A 13,948-nucleotide genomic window follows, 5' to 3' on the forward strand; every position below is an offset into this window, starting at 1 on the left:
AGGATAGCCTTATGATCTGGACCCTCTTGATACAGAACCTGCTGATGTGAATCCAGATATGAGTTTTCTTGAAAAAAAGAAAAAGCAGCTCTCTCTTGCTCAGAATCAGTTCTGCTAATTTAATTAAAATAATTCTTGAAAAATGTTTTGTGGAAGATCATAAAGGCTCAGCCATCAGAATATAGTCAGGAGTAAGTACAAAGCCAAAAGCAGATTCCATTTCTCTTCATTTTTTTTTAACTAACAGAAAGTGAACATGACAATCAAATTTTCCCCAAATTTTGAAATTTAGAAGAAGAAGCAGGCATGTAGAGCTGGGAACGCTCCCCAGGCAATCCTCACGTAACCCTCCTCATCCCTCTGCCTAATTGAAATTCACTGTGAAGGTGTTGGAATTCTTTTTAAATTGTTAAAATCCAATCAGTTTAAATACTCTAATTAAATCAAGAAATTTAAGGTTTCATAAAAGCCATCCTCCTTAATTGAAAATCCTTTTTAGTATTTTTGTATCAGTGCAAGCATCCTAAAAATAAAAATGGAATTATGCTTTGATGAGGAATTCTTCACTTAAAAGGAATGACTTTAATTCTTAGTGAGTTTTAAAGTAAATAACATAGAAAAACACACCACAAAGATATTCATCAATCCATTTGTTCTTGAAACAATGCAAATTTTAAGAGCTATTTATTGGAAATACAAAAGAAAGAAAATATGGCTTTAGAGGATTTGGTCAAATAATCTCAAAATAACACAAAAGGACTGGATACCCCAACTGATGCAGAAACTCCCAAAGGGAATAGATGTTTCTCAAAATGTTCTTAGGCAAACTGATCATTACACAAATGGGCATTAGGAAAATCCATCCAGAGCCCCAGGTTTTGTTTATAGATGCCCGTCTGCCTGTGGGACAAAATCATAAACAGGGACACATGGAAGCTTGGTAGTTCCTCTGTCTGAGGTTGCTCCATGTAATTCTTTCTACACGCTACACCTCATGTCTACTGGATGACTTCCAGGAACAAGGGCAAAGAATGACACTGAACTATGGAAAACCTCCCAGGGTGACGTCTTTCATCTCTGCGGCATTTTATTAAGGATTTGTAAAGCCCTGTGGTTATAAGTAAGTCCAGTGCTTGTCTTGACTTTCCTACTAGGAGACTGCTTAGAGCCCTATGAAGGTACTACTAATAAAAAATAACCCAAGCCAGTTAAACAGCTGCTTTTTTCCTGAGAATCCTAAGAACTTTACAATTGTAATTAAGAAAATCTGTGTTAAAAATTATATGTATGCATATATTGCATTGCTTTAGTTATACAGTCATACAGCATAAAATAATATATTCATTTAGAGCTCCATCATGCATGAATTTCATGTTCCTCTCTGCAATTGCTGGAGGCTACATAATAGCCAACACAGAGTTGTACCACAATTTAATTTACTATACCCAGTTTGGGAACATTTCACTGGTTTCAGTTTCTAATTATGACAAATTACATTGCTTTAATGGTATTTAGATTTTTATGTTGTTCCAGACCTCCTTTTATAGTGTAATTTTTTTGGAAATATTCATCAAGAAAAAGTAACATTTAATATTTTCCATAAAGAAAAAGGACTTCAGGAAATTTCAGTTTATTCCCACTGGCGCTTTCCCTAGGAATATTAGTTTCTCCTACATTCTTTTCCTTTTCAGTTTGGCTTTAGGCTCCTCCTTTTTACCTGGTTCTTTGGTTCTCAGCTCATTCCTTAATTCTTTTTGCTTCAAGTTCCTTAGCACTCATCTATTTTTTTTTTATTTCCTTATTGAGCATCCTTCTTTAAATAACAAAACACACCTCATTACCAAACACAAGTTATAGTTAATTACTGTTTGAGCTTCACTAGTCACACATACGTATTCTTTAAATAGCTCGTGCATTTCTTTCCATGCTGATATTCAAATCAAAATATTTTTATGCCTGTTGCTGGTTCCTGCCAGACGGTTTTCACTAATGGATGTTATCAAACAAATGTGGAGACATTTGGTTTTTGCTAGATAATTTCCTCTGGGGTGTTATTAAACCTTTGCTCCCATGAACACCAAGGTCTCCCTTTCCTATTATTTCCAGGCTGACTCATCCACAGCATTCTTTGCATCTCTTTGGAGTAAAAAATGGTTTCCAAACAATGTCTCAGTGTATCCAGTCCTTTCTCTCAAATTTTGTCTGTAGCCTCATAACCCTTGACATGCTGGGTGCATCTCATTTAGGATGTTTTTCCAAATCACCCAGGTTCACACTTTTGCACAGCATTTTCCAACTCATTCTCTTATCTCTTTCCAAGACCCCTGTACAAATGATGATAGTTAGTCAATGCCCTCCCCTCCTCATTTGTGGTCTTGGTGGTTATTAAAGTTACACTGTGCACATGCAAACCCGTGGCTCCTTCCTGCTGACTCTTCCTTCTTTCAGTCCCTCTCTAGCACTCAAAGAGGAGTCTCCTTGGGCTGAAGTTGTGGCTCAGCAGTAGTGCGCTCACCTAGCACATGCGAGGCCCTGGATTCCATCCTCAGCACCACATAAAAGTAAATAGATAAAATAAAGGTATTGTATCCAACTAAACTAAAAAATAAATATTAAAAAATACAAAAAGAGGAGGTGCCTTGGTGTAAGCTTGGACATGCATGCACAGTGTAAGGCACAGATCCACAGCAGGACACCGAGTATGTCTGGTGGCATGGGTCTAACTTGTGTGCTTTGGATTTGATCCTAACACACTGCTAAGGCATTTTCCAAGAAACTTTGGTTTGCTCCATCATTAAGCTTTTGCTAGATTTTAAGGCTAGATTTTTTTTTGTGATGGGTTAATATCCATGATTATGTTTTTAACAATATTTTATTGAAGCTTTGTTGTCTTCCTTTGTCTGGAGAATAAGTTGGGCTCTCTGTTCCTTCCATGGCTTTTATCTTATTGTATTCCCACTGTTCTTCAATAATTATTCATTTCTATTTATCCAATTGCAAACACACAGTGTCTGAAAAAGAATGTGAATTCCTTGGGCAGACCAAAAGTTCATGTTTGCCATGTTTTAAAAAAACCAAAGCAATATTTGCATTTCTTTCCAACAATCTACAAAATGTTTTTTCCAATCTCTAATTTATCATATATCATATCACTCATTTGTGCAAATATTAGTTTCTACTACATTCTTTCACTTTGATCTGGAATAATCTCCTCCACAATTGAAGAAATACTTAAAAGCTACCTAGTAATAAGCAGATCTTTATGAAAAACTTTGTAGCAACTAAATGCTTCCTTTGGAACAACAAATATTTTATAGCAGCTGTATTTCAGGAGTAGTAGAAAGTACCAGAAATGAAAAGATAAATGGCATAGTTCATGCTCTAAAGGAAATAGTCTAATGGGAAAAAAATTTCAATAAGTAATCAGAATACAGAATGATATGTGCAACTATAATAAAAAATTATAGAAAATTTGCAAAATGAATAAAATAATTGAATATCTGCCTAACTCCCTCATGCAGATAACTACTGCTAACATTTTTGCATATCTCTTTCCTTTTGTTTCTTGTGCCTATTTGTGCAAGGTCAAGATATTATTGTCAACATCATTTAATATCCTTTTCTTTTCCCTTATTGTTGAGAGAATTCACTAGAAATAGTCCTAGATTATCTGTGCCCTGTTTTGACCTTTTTTTTTTTTTTACCTCTGAAGCTGCAGCCAGACCCAATCAAGCTCTTCCTTACATAAACCAACCCAATAGCCTAGAATGTCAGTACTTCTGCAGAAACCTTTCTTGAAAGTCTTTTCATGGCCCAGCCAGACTTTTCCACGGAGGGAAAACAGGAACTTGTCCTGGCCCCCTTGAGCTTACCTAATAATCCACTGATGAGCTGTTCACAGTTCACCTTTCCACCTCACTATAGAAGACAGAGAACAGTGTCTCATGGTTGATGCTATCATTGGCTGATGTGTCCTGCAGAGGCACCGTGTCTTGCTGGGTTGTTATCAGCAGTGTTGGATGACAAGTAAAATCCTCTCAAACAGAATTTATTATCTTGTGCAGATGGTCCCCAATTCTCACCTTGTTCACAACCTCTGACCTCTAGTTACTTTTTCTAAATAGTGCTTCCTGGCTGGTACTCCAAGAAGCGGCACTGGCAGTGCTGCATGGAATTGAAAGAGGTCTTGATAGCAGGACACATAGAGATGGTTGAATAAAGTAAAGAACTAATAACACCTATCCTGAAACCTTCTAGTCAGAAAGTGCACCCCTGATGTTTAACATCCAAACATTGAAGCTGATTTCCAACAGCATGGAGATGCCATCCTTGGCCATGCCTGCTCTGACAGTGAAGTCAGCAGCTCCCCAGGCCCAGGGTTTATTGGACTCCTTGCTCTTCACAATGGGATCTGAGGTGTGCCTGAGCAAGATCCTCTGTTAAAGCACGTAACTCTGGTGTAGATTTCTGGGCTTGGAAAATATATATGACGAATTTTACTTTTTTGACCATTTTCAGGTATGTAGTTCAAGGTAAAGTAGATTCCCATTGCTGTGCCCCATCTCCAGAACATCTTCTTGGTCCCCAACAGAAACACTGAACTCACTAAACAATGACTCTTCATTCCCCAAGTATGAATTTTGTGTGTATGTGTGTGTGTTTTGTTTTTAATTTCAATTTGAATTTTACTAAAAAGAAACTGGAACTGATATTTGGATTTAGGACCCAATAAAGTTGGTTGACTAAATTGAATTTTATATACCCCAAATCTGATAAAGAATAATAATTTTATGTCTATTATTATTATTATTATTGTTATTGCTATTATTGCAATATCAAGAGTAAGTGTTGCTATGATCATTGTTCTCATTATCATTCATACTATTACATTACATCATTACTAACATTGTTACCACCATCACATCTGTCCTGACCTTCTGCAGTCACCTCTCACTAAACTTCCTGCTTGTGTCTTGCCCCTTCATTATTCATTCAGATGAGTCTATTTTTAATTGTCAGATTAAAATCTAGATTAGCTAGACCTCAGGAATTTTTTTTGGCAAGTATATCAAAACTGTGACTAGGAAAAAAATTATTCTTTGGGAAAATTAATTGAAATGTAATCCAGTCCTTATGTTTTTCTAAAATGTACTTTTATAAATTCATAAGAACCTAAAAACAAGCACTGTCGTATTAGCTCCCCAGAGAAGTGATCTGGTCCATCTCCAAAGCTTTTGCCAGCAGTCACTGTGGAAGCAGTCTCAGGGCACTTGCTGTGCCTTGACTTCTGCATGGGGACCCACCAGAGCACTTCTCCTGTAGAATAACTTTTTCCCAACCAAGGGAAATGTTCTTATTTTGTAGATACTGAATTGTGACACTATCCAGATTTTTTTTTTTGTGTGTGTGTGTGGTGCTGGGGATCAAACCCACAGACTTGTGCATGTGAGGCAAGCACTCTATCAACTGATCTATATCCCAGCCCATATCCAGATTTCTTGTGTTGATAGAGAGCTAAGAGCCAGATTTATATCTTACTCATACCCAAAAGGCATTTTTACCCTCATTTCTGATTCCATTTTTGATCTCCATTTTCATTTTTCATTCTTGTTTGACACTTACAGTGTCTTCTTGGATATCTGCACCTTCTAAGTTACCTAGAGACCTTTCTAGAATAAATGTGTCCCATGTCTTTAAAACCTGAAGCAACGTCATTTTAAATCCACATACCATACCAAGTATGTTTTTTGTCAGTGTCACAAATTCCTGAGATAATCAATTTATAAAGAAAAAAAGGCTGATTTTAGCTTACATTTCTGGAGATTTTAGTCCCTACTCTGATGGTTTCGTGCTTCTGGGCCCATGATGAGACAGCACATAGGGTGGTGAGACAGCACATAGTGTGGCAACACATGGCAAAACCACTCACCTCTCGGCCAAGTTGCAAGGTAGAGGCTGGGATGCCATTGTCCCATTCAGGGGCACAGCCCTGGAGTCCTAAGACCTCCCACTAGAGCCCACCAGTTAGTTTCCTTCACCTCCATTAGTGCCAGGTTGGGGACCACGCTTTAACGGACGGGCCACCTTAGGGTAACATTTAAATCCAAACTGTAGCACCCCTGTACCATAATTCATCTGCTTTTGTTTGAATGTTTAAGCTATTCCCCATACACACTTCTTGTTGCTGTTTATCAATCAGGCTGTGCTAAATAGCTTTGTGTGTAAATCTTAGTTCACAAATTCACATTATTTCCTTCTTTCTAAGTGATGATTCACATTGACTGTTATATTCTGCAAAGTTGTTTCCAGTCAGTTAGAGATAAGCACACTCTAAGCAAAGACAACAGTGGGAACCTGGAGCTGCTGGAGTGTAAGACCCATGTCAGAAATGAAGGGAAGCAGCCCGGGTTGTGCAGAACTGAATCAAAAGACATGAGCACATTTAATTTATTTATTTACTTATTTTTTGTGGTGCTGGGGATGGTACAGGGCCTTCTCCCTCCCAAGCAAGCACTCTCCCACTAAGCACCCCCACCCCCAGCCTAACATGACCATGTTTTAAATTCAAAAAATAAAAATAAAGATGTAGTGCCCAGCTGCAGGGCCTGGATGGTGGCCAAGTGCTGGGGATCCTTGTGGTTAGTGAGTCACAGCCAGCACTCTGGCTCTAGAGTGGAGTGTGGCTCCAGGGGATGTAGCTGGAGTCCGAAGACCAGTTAGGAGACTATTTCATGTATTTGTGTTGGTATGTGGTGACGTGGATCTATTTATTCCAGAGACCCAGGAATAAGCCACCACAGAATGGATGTCCATTCCTCAGGCTGGTGACTGATGGCTGCATCTGAATTTCTTTCCATTTAAAACATGGTCATGTTAGGCTGGGATGGTAGCTTAGTGGCATGCCTGGCGTATGGGAGGCCCTGCACCATCCCAAGCATCACACACACAAAAAAGTAAATATGATAAATAAAATAAAACATGGTCCTGTCTTTTCATTCAGATTTCAAATAGCAAAAAGTCCAGTAGCTTCTACACTATCACTCAAAAATCATAGCACAAGGAGCAGATTTCAGCAACTAAAACAGATTTTTTTTAATCATACACAAACAAAACAAATTATATAAACAACAACAAGAACACTTGACCAGCTTTGGCTTATCTTCAGAAACCTTCGTTTAGAGAGTTTTCCAGACCTCAAGACTCCCACCACTGGGTCATGTAGACAGAGCTCTAGTTTGGACAGACAGTTGTTGAATTCTCTGTGTAAAACTGTTACCCTTCCTTTCTCTTCTCTCCTTTTAGAAATGTGGCTAAATTTCTCTATCAGTTCTCTTTATTTTCTTCATTAAATGTGAGGCTACACTTTTATAAACATTAGAACACTGACTAACAGCATCATTAGTGTTAAAAGAAATGACATGGAGATTTAAACACATTGATATTCCAAGCTAAAAATTAAAAAATGGAATAAATGGTTCCTGTTAAAGTACAACACAGAGTAATAGTGAAGGGACTATGAAACTTTTGTGCTGGATACATGGTGTGTGTCTGTAATCCCAATTTAGAAGGCTGAGGCTAGAGGATCGCAAGTTCAAACCCAGCCTCAGCAACTAGGAAGGCGCTAAGCAACTCAGAGAGACTCTGTCTCTAGATAAAATATTTTTTTAAAGGACTAGAGATGTAGCTCAGTAGTTAAGTGCTTCTGGTTTAAATTCCTGGTACCAAATTATTTAAAAAAAAAATGAAGCTTGTATGTGTTAACTGGGGGAATAGATGTCCTAACTTTTGAAGAAAGTCCTAATTACATTGCAATGGCTAAGTTAGACTGAACCTAAAAGGTCAGGTCTGGAGACTTGGACAAGGAATTTTTTGAGGGCTGCTGAAAAGTCACTGTCTGTATTTGGTGTTCTAGTTTCAATGGCTTCTTCAAAGGTCTGTTACACACATCCCATGTGTCTGCAGTTGACAAGATGCTCATAAATCATCTAACTAGTCAGACTGTCAGCTGCTTCTCTTTCTCAGTTGATGTGACTGACTGATAAGGGTTTTAACACAGATCTACTTATTAATTGACCTCTCAAATACTTTATTCCATTAGCTCCTGTCCCCAAGGACAGGTGGTATTTTCCCCTCCCAGAGAAGCAGCTTGGGAGACATCTAGTGTAGAGAAATGGGTAAATAGTAGAAGGAGCCCTAAATAAAGCTTTCTGAACATGCAAGTATACAAAGGCTCAAAGATGAGTTGGCTGCCAGAAGTCCCCCCTTAGAATCAAATTAGTGAGATTTACTGAGCTAGTGTGGCTGAGAACATGGCATCCACTTCAAAAATGCCTTTGGAGAATTTGCTTGTCCTTAATGGATACTTCCAAACAAGCCCACCTGGACAGTTCAAAACCTCCCCTGCTTTTCTTAAGAGTCTTGTGGTTGTTGAGTCATGAATCCTTAATGGCAACCAAAGGCAAAATCAAAGTTGGAATGATATTCACTTATGAACTTCCCTTTAGAGGGGAGGAGGGGCTCTCATGGGTGCATCCTGCCCAGCACACGATCATAGCAAACAACATAATACGATAAAGTATAGATCATGATATATCCATGAATACTATGTTAGTATTTGAAAATTCAAAGAATCCCAATCAAGTTTTACTGAACCCTCACAAATAGACACTCACCCCTTAAGAGATTTAAACCTAGAGATCAGTCTGATTTTAAGATGAGTAAAGTGAACTGAATGTCTCTGTGGACAGAAAATGCCAAGGTCTTTGTAAGTAAAAGAATTTTATAAAATGCTGTAATGTGATCAGGATTTGGATTACAAGCCCTCTAACTGGTGAAGTGGAAAACAAAGAGCACTTTCTAGCCAGAAAGTGCCTGTCCTGATTTTACCCAGCATGCCTGTTAGGTATGCTCGATTAGAAACAGGTTTCTTCCGAGTTCCTTTCTTTCTTTCTTTCTTTCTTTTTTTGAAAAGAATGATTATCATTGGCTGTATTCATCATCTTCAACTTACTCTTTTATTCCCATGTTATGCAAATTAGGTTTGGGGGCATTCTATTTAAAGCTGTCTGTTTATATATGCGATGTTTCTAAAAATAGCTTTCAAGGTTCCATTCCTAATTGTGGAAATTTTTGAAAACAGAGAGAAGCATAAAGAAGTTAACCAAGATAATAATCTCTATTCAAAAAGATAATTATTGGTAAATTTAGTTTGTATAAAGCATATATTAACACCATATGTGTATATTTTTAAACATTGTAGAGTCATTAATACCGTTTTTATTCTACTATCTCAGTTTACATTAAAAAGTAAGCATTTTTCCATGACTTTAAAATTATTTTAAGATAATTTCATCATTGTATAATAATGATGATGGGAGTGTATTGAACTTCACACTCTTATTTTTCAGCATTTAACTTGCTACCAGTTTTTTTTTTTTTTTAATCACTATGACCTTAGTTTTGTTTTGTTTCTGAACTTAACCCTAGAATGCATCCTTAAAAGTGAATCTTTATACTGGATCAAAAGTGATTTTGAAGGATCTGGAGAAGTTTAGCCAATTGCTGTTGATAAAGATGGTAATGATTGACAGCTCACTAGCAGTATGAGCAGTGCTTACATTAGTGCTCCTCCAGGGCCACGAAATTGCACATTTCTAAAGTATCTTGCCATCTGATAGTCAAATATTAGCATAGTTTTAATTCCCATATCTTTAATTTTTTCTGGACTATTACTTCTATTATAAGCTCTTTATATAACATGATATCTGATGTAAATTATCATTGAATATGTTTCCTAATATAAATATGTCAAAATTAGAGGGGTATGGTATATTCTAGAATTTACAAACTGTGATTAGATATTAAGTAGTTTTAACATTTTAGTTTTTATTTTGGGTAAATGCTGCTTGGGATTTTTTGTTTGTTTGTTTTCATACTGGGGACATGCACTCTACCACTGAACTACATCCCAGCCCCTTTTAAAATTTTGATACGGAGTCTCATTAAGTTGCTCATACTGGCCTTGAACTTGCAATCCTCCTCCCTCAGCTTCCTGAGTCACTAGGATTAAGTCTTGCACCACCTTAGCCAGCTTTTTTTTTAATGATATATTTTGATTAGCAGAATGAAGTAGTTTTGTTATAAAATTGATGAATTCTTATATTTGTGTTTTTATCTCTCCTTATTTTAATAATTCCCTATCAAGGAATAATCTAGTTTATTGGTTTAACTACATTTTTAAATTTATCAAAAAATTTATGCTGATATATCTCAATGGTGGTTGTTAATAAAAAAATTTTCTTTTTTTAATTTATCCTTTTGAGAACATAGTTTCACATTCTTGGCTAAATAAAAAGCCATCCAGTGGTGGAAATTTAGAATGGCACAACCACTTTGGAAATTTGTTTGACAGTTTCTGGCAAAATTAAATGCACACTATTCTGTAACATGACTGTTTAATTCTTGGATACCTACTCAAGAAAAATAAATGAACACGTTCACAGAAAAATTTGAATAGGAGTGGCCATATCATGTCTATTCACAGCAATCAGAAAATGAAAATATCCTAGTAATTACAGGAAAAAAAATCTTCAAACAAATTGGATTACATCTAATCCATGGAATACTACTCAGTCACAAAAGGGAACAATCGATCAATGTCCATCAGGTACAGGTGAATCTGAAACAAACAAACAAAAAAACCCTCACATTATTTTGAGCAAAAGAAGCCAGGAACAAAAGGATGATTTTTATGATTCCATTTATATGAAATTCAGTAACAAACAAAATTAGCCTGTGCTGACAGAAGCCAGAGTGGTGGCCACATGGCAGGAGAGGGTACAGACTGGCCAGGATCAAGGAGGGTCTCTGGGGTGATGGAGAGGTGTGCCTCTTCATATGATGGTATGTACATAAATATGTTCACACCTAAGTAGCCCCAAGCTTGCTTACAATTTATACATTCAATGCATATCATACCTTCATTTACAGTAATGGAGGGCAAAAGGACCAAAGAAGCCGTAGAATTTTAAAGAAAATAACAGTTGACTTTATACTTTAGTCAAAATGGCATAACATTGAAGTTCAAAGTTTGCTGATGGTGTTTTCTATCCATTTTTCTTCCGTTACTTCAGATTTTTACGTGCACTACTTACGTAGCTATCATTTAATTAAGGGATTAAAGGAAGGAAACATGAAAGAAGATGGCAATGCAGGAAGACCAAGTTATCTGACCTGTTTGTTTCTGCTGTCTTTGAGCAGAGCAAAGGCCGGCTTAGGAAAGAGATCTTGCGCTGCAGTTTCCTGGTTAAATATGGCATTCTGACTTCAAATGTCCTGATCCTCAGTCATATCCATCAAGTAGACACACAGGATGATGCCAACCAGCTTCACGGGCCCAGCCAAGCGATATAATTAGACCAGGGCCAAGTTCTAAGTACAGAGCCTCACTCTGCAGAACCCCAAGGAGTGAGACTCCCTGTGAAGTGAGTCCCTCATAACTTGCATTCCCAAAATATGGACAACCTCCCCTGTAGTTCAAACAGAAATTGAGTTTAGTGCCAAGACATTCTGATACAGTTCATTTTAGTTTTGTCAGGTTTTCTTTTCATGCTATTTAAGCCCCATACAATGGAGAGCTTGGTGAAATAAATGGTTGGTCATTATAACATTTTAACTGTGACAATCATTCTACAGTTGACAAAGCACATTTACATATAATATCTGATCTGTATCTCAACAGCCTGTGATGTAGGTCGGGCAAGTACCACCATAGCTTCTGGATTTTATCAAGATAATATCCTAACTCGGCAGAGGGTAGGGGGTGGAGGGTGTCTCAGGGCCCAGAGCCAAGCCAGGTGTCCTCACAGTGGGACAGTGCATGTGACACCTTGCCTTCCCTCATCCCTGCTCTGTGTGGCAGCACTGCTAAACCCATATCTCCCTGGGGCTGTAGTTTTGGCTCAAATTCTTAGACATCCCCAAGTGACTCTAAGCCAAATGTCCAAACACCCCAAGAAAACCAAATCAAGATTTTGTCTGCAAATTGTCCAGTTTCGCTTTCCAAGCTTATTATCATGGGCCTGAAGCAGAGCAGCCTTTTTTCATAGGACAGTGGTTGTGAGGTGCACAGGAATTTATTTACTGCCTTCTCTATCTCTGCCCTCTACCCTCCCACTCCATCACATGAAATTGCCATCAGATTAACTTGCCAAAACAAAGTAATTATGTTTAGTCCAGAATATGGTTAGTACTGGTTCTGGGTACCTACCCTCTTGTCCCCTTTTTTTCTTTTAAATGAGTCTGCATAAACCAAAACAGGAGAATCAGGAGAACAGGTTTCTCATAATTGGCCCAACCATTTCCCATCAAGCCCAAGACCAATAACAGCATAATGCCCATGGTAAGCACTGGGCCAGGGATGGCGTTGATGGTAGGAGGGCAGGTGCCCGCTTACCTGTCCTGATCTACACCAAGTATCAAGTGGTGACTGCAGCCTCCTCGTTACAGGGCTTTCCCTATAGGAGACATGGAAAGGTGAAATGGGACAGAAGGAAGTGATGTGGTGGTAGTCAGCCCATCTTCACAGGGAACGAGGCCCATCATCATTCTCCTCATGGCTCAGACCTCCTCCCTGCTTGGTCCATCTCAGAAGGCTAATGTGGACACCTATTTTCCAACTTTATTTTCTGCTTTATGCATTTCAGCCAATTTGAATTTCCCACACCTGCCATGATGTTGCTTCTTTACCTTGACTCCTGAAATTCCTTCTCCCTGACATGTTCTCCTCCTATCATCCCACTTCCAAGTTCTTTCCATCCTTTGCATTATGTAAAAAGCCATATGACATCACACAACTTCTTAATTTCCTCACAAAGTAATAGCTCCTTTCCCTGAATCCCAAGGTGGTTTCACTTGCACCTGTTAATGACCTGTCACTTTGTGTGTTGCACCTACATGACTCAAAATAACTAACATCACTCTAATCCTTGGAACCCTTACCAAACAAATACTTAATCCTTACATCCACCCTAGTAGGTATTTTATTAGTCAGGATAGGCAAGGTTTCACTGCAGTAACAAAATCTGCCCATGGCTTAACATGACAGAGACTTCCTGTGCTCCATATCTGTCATGTATCAGTGGAGAGTCTGCTCACCACAGCTGGACTGATGATGCAGTCACTCATAACTTTCATTATAACCTGCAAGTTATAATGCTAACTGACAGAGCAATTGCTAATTGACAGAGCAATCATTAAGTGCCACATCCCAAAGTAAAACTGATTATTTTCTTTGTAGCTTATCGGATAGAATTACTTACATGACTACAGCTGCCACTAGGAGAACCTGTGGTCTTTCTGGGTACCTAAAAGAGGGAGAGCTGGCATATTGGAAGAACAGTATTGAGGGCCTCAGATGGATGCTATTATTATCTTCATCTTATAAATGAGGAAACTGAAGCTCAGAGAGGTCAAGCACTTGAAGCTGGAGGACAGAAGTTCATTGTAAAAAATAAAAGTATGAATGCTTTCATCTACCCTCTTACCCATAACTCATGGCAAGAAGACCCAAGGAATACAGAATCGGTAAAAGCACTGACTTTATAACAAGGTTAGGACTGGGTTTGAGTCCTCTCTCCTACAGCTTACCAACTCTTTAGGGAACTTTCTTTAATGAACTTGAACTTCCTCCTCCATAAAACTAGTCTAATAATTTTCAGCTCAAAGGCTGGTTGTGAATCAGTTCTGTATGTCACATGCCTGGTACATGATAGGGACACAGGAGGTGGCAGACACTGTCGGTGGGGTTTTTCCATTTAAAACTCACCCTGGTTTCATTGACAACTTTGCATATAAGACACAGAGGCTCTGAAGGAACATTGCAGCTACCCATCAATGCTCTGGGTATCTGTTTTAAATAGTCGATGTTGCCTGGCAGTATGGGATTCTC

The 13,948-nt window shown here is 38.2% G+C and overlaps 1 protein-coding gene across 1 annotated transcript in view; it reads left to right on the top strand.

Moving 5' to 3' along the window:
• The window catches only part of Rnf150 (ring finger protein 150), a 215,053-nt gene that overhangs the window by 143,146 nt on the left and 57,959 nt on the right, over nucleotides 1-13,948 (top strand). The window lies entirely within an intron of this gene.

This window comes from Marmota flaviventris, chromosome 7, assembly GCF_047511675.1.
Source record: "Marmota flaviventris isolate mMarFla1 chromosome 7, mMarFla1.hap1, whole genome shotgun sequence".
NCBI lineage: Eukaryota > Metazoa > Chordata > Mammalia > Rodentia > Sciuridae > Marmota > Marmota flaviventris.